This window comes from Lissotriton vulgaris, chromosome 1_1 (assembly GCF_964263255.1).
Source record: "Lissotriton vulgaris chromosome 1_1, aLisVul1.2, whole genome shotgun sequence".
NCBI lineage: Eukaryota > Metazoa > Chordata > Amphibia > Caudata > Salamandridae > Lissotriton > Lissotriton vulgaris.
In genome coordinates, this window is record NC_141685.1 from 708,114,029 (window position 1) to 708,122,437 (window position 8,409).

At 40.7% G+C, this 8,409-nt stretch overlaps 1 long non-coding RNA gene across 1 annotated transcript; it reads right to left on the bottom strand.

Annotated features, from left to right (window-relative positions):
• Positions 1-1,109: 1,109 nt before the first annotated feature.
• On the bottom strand, positions 1,110-2,874 carry LOC147747689 (uncharacterized). The gene is made up of 3 exons (XR_015299684.1): positions 2,742-2,874; positions 2,264-2,648; positions 1,110-1,494 (listed from the first exon to the last, which is right to left on the bottom strand). It is a non-coding gene; the product is annotated as an uncharacterized LOC147747689 (long non-coding RNA).
• Positions 2,875-8,409: the final 5,535 nt, after the last annotated feature.

The window sequence follows — 8,409 nt, forward strand, 5'->3', positions numbered from 1 at the left end:
CCACATGCATCATTGTCCGAAATTGCGTTTTCTTATTTGCGATCGTGAAGGAATCGCATTTAAGAATTCGCATATTGCTATTCATCATTGTTTTCGCTTTTTTTTTGCGATTTTCTGTGAATCGCAATTTAGTGCGATTCGCTTCAAAAGTGCGATTCCTTAAGTGCGAATTCGCATTTTCCGAAATCGCATTGTGCGAAAAACACCACATGATGAATTCCATTACTGTGATTGCCAGGAAGCCAGTAAAGCAATCACAGTCACCTGTGCAGTTGTTTGAAAGTGGCTCTTGCAGTTGCTTACGGAGTCTGTTTGGAGAGGTTGCTGCTGCAGTTCGTGTGCGTCACTTTCGAGGAGAAATACAGATGGAGAATCCAGTGGAAGATGGGTCCTCACGAAAAAGGAAAATTAAGTTTTCAGACAAGGAACTTGAAATCCTAATTGAAGAGGTGACTGACAGGCATGATCAACTTTTCGGAAAGTTGTCGCATAAGGTGCCTGATGTCGTCAAAAGAAATATTTGGTTAAACATTCAAACGAAGGTAAATGCTGTAGGTGTGGCCCACCGTGAAATCAGCAACTTACAGAAAAGGTGGTACGACTTGCGCAGTCGTGCAAAGGAGAAGATTGCATCCAGAGTGAAATCTGCAAACAAAACTGGAGGCGGACCCCCTAAAAACATACCTACTACCCCGTTGGATGACCTTGTGGAAGGGACACTTTTGACCGAGGCAGTTGTTGGTGTACACAACATAGATACGTCTGATCTCATCACCCCCTCTGAAGGTAAGTGTTTTGATACAATGGTTTCAAAGTTCAATTTATTTTTAAATTGTGGCCTATTGCAACGTGGCGTGGGAACAGGCAAAGTGTTTGTTAGCGTTAACCATTTACTCTAGTCATTTCATTTTCAGAAGTTGACAGCTGTACATCACAAACATATCCATGATTTAAGCAATGCATCTTGGGAAATGTAGTTTTTGAAAATATGTTGTTGGTTCAAATATATCTTAAGACACCGCGCAATGTCAATGTTGATGAAATCATGTCAAGGAAGCAAATAGTCATTTACAAATTTTGTATTTAATGGAACATTTGAAAGGCAACATAGTAAGTAAAATATATCTTTCACCTTTTCCCAAACTAGAATTACTTCAAGAATTGATTGAGCAGGATTTGCGGGATTTCGGAACCCTTGAACTAAATGTAAATGAAGAGGCAAACAATCCCAGTACTTCAACTGCAAATCTGCCAACAAATGAGAGACAAAGAGTACGGCAGTTACTGCAAACTGATTCAGAAGAGGGTGGCAGTCAAAATGTACATGAGGCAAGAACTAATCCCACATCAGCAGTCACCAACGCAAGGCCTAGTAGGCGAAGGAGGCAAAGACAATTTTATAGACGCCGTCCAAGAACAGCAAACTTGGCCACATTTGAAGACGGGACATGCACTGGCAGTGTTGTAGAGGACAAAATTTTGAAAATACAGCGCCTGCAAGGTAAAGATGTGAGAGTCATTAAAACAAAAATTGGACATATGTCTACACAACGTGTTGCAATTCACAGCTCCATGAATAGGATGGTGGAGGCTTTAACAAAAGGCCATGAGACAACTGCAAAAAAACTGAACCGGATTGCTAAATCTTTGGAAACTCTGTGTACTGTCATGACACTGCAACAAAAGGAAAGTTCGAATAGGCACCTGAGGCATATGACCAGCGTACTTGGTCAGAATAGACAGTTGTCTCGTATATCAAATTTTGCTGCAAAAATAAGCAATCAAAATGTAGCCATGCACGACAAATTAAATGTCATTTTGGGAGACATTTCAAGGGGTATGTTGAGAGTGAATGATGTAGTCCAAGCTACAAACAATTGTGAACTACCAGGGCTTTCAAATTCAAATGATAACAGTTTAGAGGTTTCACAAAATGTACAACCACCAGAGTCTTTGAATTCTTGTACAAGACGTAGTAATAGGAATGTTAAAGATGGGAGCAAAGTAGATTTGGTGAAAAGTAAAATATCTGGGAAGGCTTTAGGTCTGCGAGGGCGTAAAAAGTGAAATTAATTGTACATCATGAAAACATGACTGTTAGAAATATGTAGCATTTTCGGACACTTTGCAATTTATAGGTTTTAGTTCAGTACAAACATGTAATGAGTTTATTTGGTTCATTGTTTAAAAACTACTTTGAAATAACTACATATTATGTTCTATAGAATACACTTGATTTACTTTGAAAAATAAAGACTTGTACCTTCTTCAAAAATAATTTTGTGTAATCTCTGCTCTTCTTCTCCTTCCTTCTGCTGCTTCTGGTCCATGTTGTCTGGCTGGGGGTTGCTGTGGTTGATTTAGAATTGGTGGTAGGAGATCTTCTTCATCCAAATGAATCCCTCTCTCTGTTGCCATGTTGTGTAGCATTGCACAGACTGCAACAATTTTACAGCATGTTTTTGGATTATACTGCAAACTTCCACCTGTTTTATGCAGTATGCGGAACCTTGATTTTAAAACACCAAAGGTCCGCTCAATGACATTGCGAGTTGATTTGTGAGCTTGGTTGTAATGTTGCTCTTTTCGAGTTGCTGGGTTGAGGTACGGTGTTAAAATATAAGAACGGACACCATAGGCACTGTCACCTTTTAAAAAAATTAAAGAATAAATGTAAGTTGCAAACCTGTTACATTATTTAACTTTCTGAAAAAGTATATAGATTTGTATTTCATATTTACCTAGCAAGTAGCCATCTCCAAACTGTCCAGCAAGAAGTCTAGCATGTATTGCGCTGTGCTTAAAGATGAAAGAGTCATGGGCACTGCCAGGGTAACTAGCCACTATGTCAGTGATAATGGTATTTGCGTTGCAAATCACTTGAATATTAAGAGAGTGGAAAGATTTCCGATTACGGAAAATATACTCATTTTCTGAGGGAGGACATATAGGTACATGTGTCCCATCCACACAGCCTATTACATGAGGAAATTGTGCCAAACTATAAAAATCAACTTTGGTTTTCAACAATTCTTGTTGCGTCGTTGGAAACTTAATATAATTCCTTATTCTTTGTAACATAGCATCCAAAAAAGAATTAAAAAACCGTGAAAGTGAACTCTGGGACACACCACCAGCAATGGCTACTACTCCTTGAAAAGAACCAGAAGCTAGGAGATGTAGACAGCATAGGACTTGTACATGTGTGGGTATTGCTTTTGTCCTCCGAGTCTCCCTTTGCAAAAAAGGATCTAAATCATTGATTAAATCTATAATTAAATCACCAGTGAGACGGTACCTATCATAAATCTCATCATCAGTTTGCCCAAGCAAGGTTATGCGTACTCTAAATATTCGTTCTTGGACCTGCCTTCTCCTCAATCCTGCTGCTACTCTCAATCTGTGGCGCCGTGCCAAAAAGAAAAGCGCAGCCATCCTCCAATGATCCTTGAGGTTGTGTGAAGCCCAACAAAAGAGGGAACTTTGAGGACAGCTGACTTATATACTGTGGCTGTCAATCAACAAGGCACTTGTGATATGTGTACAGCTTAAAAGACCAATGAAAAAAAATGTGAGTATAAGAAGTACACTTAACACCCAAATGTCAGACAAATGTTCGCATCTGCGATTCATGAGGATAAATCTATCATGGTAGTAACAGCATTAATGTTTTAAAATATATGTCCAAGTTTAACTACCAACATATCACAAGAGTAATGTGTTGGGATTTGACATTATCTGCACGTCCATCCTGTTACATGTCAATATGAAACACACCATTGTGTGCATATTTGGGGACACACGCCATCAACCAATCCCATACTTTTACATATATGGCCTGCATTACATCATTTAATGAAAATTAGTCATAATGTAAGGCTACTTCCACTTACAAGAAGGCCCAATAGAGCTGTTTCCATGAAGAAAACTAGTTACCCAAAGTCTGCGAAAAAATAACACCAAGTCAGACTTCTTCTTATTTTAGGTAATGCAATTTGCGATTTGCAGTAAAATCGTAATGTGCGAATTTTGATGCATAGGATACAATCGCAAATAAAATGCGAATCGCATGAATTGCGAGACATTTAAGGAATCGCAAATGTACTTGCGATTCCTTAAATTGCGAAAAATGATAAAAGATTCATGCATCTCAAATACATAAATTGCATTCGCAAACGGGTGTATAATGCGATTCGCAACGATTGCGAATGCAATCGACTTTGATGCATGTGGGCCTAGGTGTTTGCACTCTGTTCTTACCATGATGTACACTAGGTGTTTGCGCTCCGTTCTCACCATGTCGCACACTAGCACGCTGGGTGTTTGCGCCCCGTTCTTACCATGTTTCACACTATCACTCTAGGTGTTTGCGCCCGTTCTTACTATGTTGCACACTAGCACACTTGGTGTTTGCGTCATGTTCTTACCATGTCGCTCACTGGCACACTAGGTGTTTGCGCTCCGTTCTTATCATGTCACCTACTAGCACACTAGGTGTTTGCATGTAGCTCTGTCAGGAAACAGACCAATGGGTAGTATACCCCCATCTCTCCCATGAGTGCCCACAACATAGAGTGGATTACACAGTCAAAATACTCAATATAACCATAAAAGTCAAATAGAGGGAACCCTTTATGGCCTAGTATATTTATTAATTAGAAAATTTAAGTTCAGATTGTTCAATGGTCCCTATACCCTTGAGGAAATCAAATTGGACATCTCATAAAATAATTTGCTCTTTCGCCATATTTTTTAGTCTAGACAGCTAAATTCTGCCTACTACTTTTAAAGTTGAATCAATTACGGAGATGGCCGATATTAGCTGGAGACATTTTCATTCCCCTTTTTAAAATTTTTAACCATTACTGCCTGACACCAAGCGGGTACGGGGCCTTTGCTTCAACAGTTTTCAAGACATTAGTCAGCAAAAGTGCACATTTGTGTGTCTTACCAATAAACATATTGAGAGGGATGCTGTCTACGTCAGGTTATTTTCCATTTTTGTTGCTTTTAATTGCGTGAATGGCTCCCTCTAAAGTAAACACAATAGGGCCGGTTTGTGCCATATTATTTTCTTGTCCCCTCTCTATTGGTATATTAACCACCTCAGTTGGGGACAGTGGTGGTATATTCGACCCAGTTATGTGGTGGAACTATATTTTCAATTTTTGGTACTGTGGTCTCTCTAAAAAAGGATGCATTAATAACACTCCGGAAGGACACATTTGTCCCTTGGCTTACTTGCAGCGGATAATAACTCCCACGCCTCTTCCTTAATTTTTTTTTCCTTTTGTTATTGGTGTTTTTATAAAGGAGCCTACAGATTTACACCACATCCTTATCTCTTGGTGAGTTATTTAATGCATTTCAAGTGTGCTGTGTGCTGTGTGCACTCGTGCAAGCTGTATTAAACCACCCATGGGGTCCACGTTGAGCTGCCTGTGCGCATCTAATGAGTACAGATCGGATACTGTTTGCTAATATTCCATACGAGTGAATGACCAGTTCGCCCTCGACTGTGTCATCAAGACAGGTATCCATACAATCTTTGTTAGCTTTCATTAACTCCACATAAAATGAATCTTTATTGATTCTATTCCAAGGGTCACGTCAATAGTGCCAGAGAGTTAACAGAGGCACCACCAGGGCTTTTCCTCATTTTTCTGTGATGACAGTTCTGTGATGAGCAGGTTACACAGATTAGATAGAGCAGGGCCAACAGCAGATGCGGTCCAGTGGATCACAGGAGGAAGGCAGGTAGGGATCTAGCAGAGATTCAGATTACATGCTAAGCAGTAGAAAGTCTGGTTCAGTGGGACTGGGCACAGGGAAACAGAAAGCGACTCAGTAGGCAAACTGTAGGGAAGACTGTCATGCTCAGCAGAGAGAAAATAGAACGTGCCTCAAATGTGCAAGCTATTTTATCTATTTTATTTCGAAAAATACTGGGGGAGAGAGGTGCATAGATTGGCAGAAGGCTGAACAGTGGAATCCTTACAAGATGGAGGAAAAGATACCTTTCTGTAGAAAAGAGACATAATGTGCAGCACGAGCTGGATGAACCTGCTTCTTGTATTCTTTAATAGTAACCTGCTGTTTGAGCTTGACCTTCATGGAGTAAGCACAATGCAAAGCTCCCTCCAAGCATTCACAATTGCACTTGGCTGTACTAAGGTCCTAAGTTACACTGGGGGCTGAAGGCCTTAGCCTGGTTGCATGCTACACCTTTAGCAAATCAATGGCAGACCGGATCCACTGGTTGAATGTATTTACACACCGTGCAGCCTATCATCTACCAAAATACTTCGAGGACAACAAGTGGTGCTCAATAAATGGGTGAACTGAAGAGAAGCAAGGGAAGCAGGAGAGCAAAACAGGGTTTGGCCCAAGACTTCAAGGCAAGATGGAGGGGACTGCTTGGTGATCTGTCCAGGGCAGAAGAAGAGGAGAGTGCAAGGTCATTTGGTCACAACAAGAAAATACTGCATCAAGCCAACGTCCAATGTGATGGATGCGTTAGAGAAATCTCTGCCTGAGCTCTAGAGTCGAACAAGTAGGAAGGAACTACTGCAGAGGGTGAGAAAAGGTGTCAACCGAAGGTTTAAGTCCCCTAAAATTAACAAGCTGGAAGCTTGTGCCGCAATTTGAGTGAGAAAGTTACCAGAAGAGGAACCACAATGGGGGCTTCATCCAGAGGGTGGTAAAAAGGTGTGCTTGCCTTTAGCGTGTCTCATTGCAGTGTCCATAAACTACGTTGAAACAAACCTAGCAACATATAAACGCACAGAAGAAACAGCAGCCTGGAATGCGATAAGAGAGTGTCAATATAATAGAGGTAATCCCCTGTTAGTCCAACCTGCGGTCTCTCTCAAATGTGAAATATTTAGCTAGGACATGCACACTACTTTTACCCCTCAAAGCTGGCGGTGAGTCACATTAAAGTGGGACGGATAAACTGCGGAAGGCTGTGCCATGTCCACTGTGCACACCTACCAAGGATTAGATGCAACACGGGAGAAGGGGTGAGTGCAAACAGGCTGGAATTCATAAGACCACATACACACTGACAAAGCCAACAAACAAAAAACTAGCAAACGAGGCTGAACCGGTTTTAAAACATGGAAAAGCACTTGTGAAAAAAAACCTGAAATGAAACACTGCGGCTGCATCAAGGGCTCAGAGGCTCACCCCTTAAAATTCTGCACAGGCGTTCAAATATTTGCCGCATCCACCACAGGATGCCAAGGACACTGTGGAAGCAGTTGGAGTGTTTTGGGGGCCATCCAGGGGCAGCAGGGGATCTCCCCATAAGTCCTCTAGGAGAAGCTGCTTATTTTAAATCTGATCACCCTGAGACTCGCAGGTCATGGGGTGGATGATCTCGGAAGGGTTTTCTTATCTTTAGAAAGAATTTCTGGAGCTTTGTTTTTAACTGTTGTTGCTAGCTACAATGTTTTCTTGTTAGCATGATTAACTATAGAAGAATGACTCTGACAGTCCAATGTCACATACTTGAAAGCTCAACAAGTACAGTGCAGCAAGTCTCCTTGAAGTACAGGTTTTCTGGCTGGTTGCTGTCTGACCACTTTCATACATATCCCTTTCTTGTCGCCTCTCATTTGCATTTCTTTTTTAATAGATGACCCAAACTTACATTTTTCTTTAACACAATTGAGTACTTTCTTTTTTTTCTTTTTTTTGTAAAGAAACCTTATTCCAGGAGTGTGACCCAAGAAATATGAGAAAGAAATTCCAGCAAAAGATGACATAATTTCAATTTAAATGCCTACAATTTTCATCACACAAGACAAAAATGGTAGATGGAACCTCCATCTTGACCTACACTTTAAAATAATTGCCGGCTGATGTTGGCTCACAAATGCCAGGAATGAGTTTAAGCCTGGCGTTCGTGGGTGCAAGGAAAGGTCTCTTTAATCAGGTCCCAGTTGATTTGTACTTACATGAAGTCTCATTAAAACAGACTGTCAGAAAGATTATAGCTTCCACGGATTATCTGATCGTGTGCACCAGAATATAGATTCCTAGCAAAGCCATCCATCACTAAGACTCAGTGGTTGTTTTCTTCCAAATGACATTTATTGTAGTTCTACAAATTCCCAATCTTTTGTGCAAATCTCAGTCAGTCAACACACATCAAGGACCAGTGACATTCTTTTGAATTGTACAGTGTGGCGCAATAGCATCTTATCTGATTTGTATCTGCATCTCCGTGGCTTCTGCATAGCTCACTTCAGAGCCTTTCTAAAAAGTTGCCACCGTCGAACCAAATCTATAATATCGGTAAAAACATATAAATTGGAATTAAGGGCCTCAGTGGGAGAATGTGACGGGGGGTCAAAACGACCAAGGAAGAAAAGCATGTTAGCATGTTTGGAACATCACAAGGTG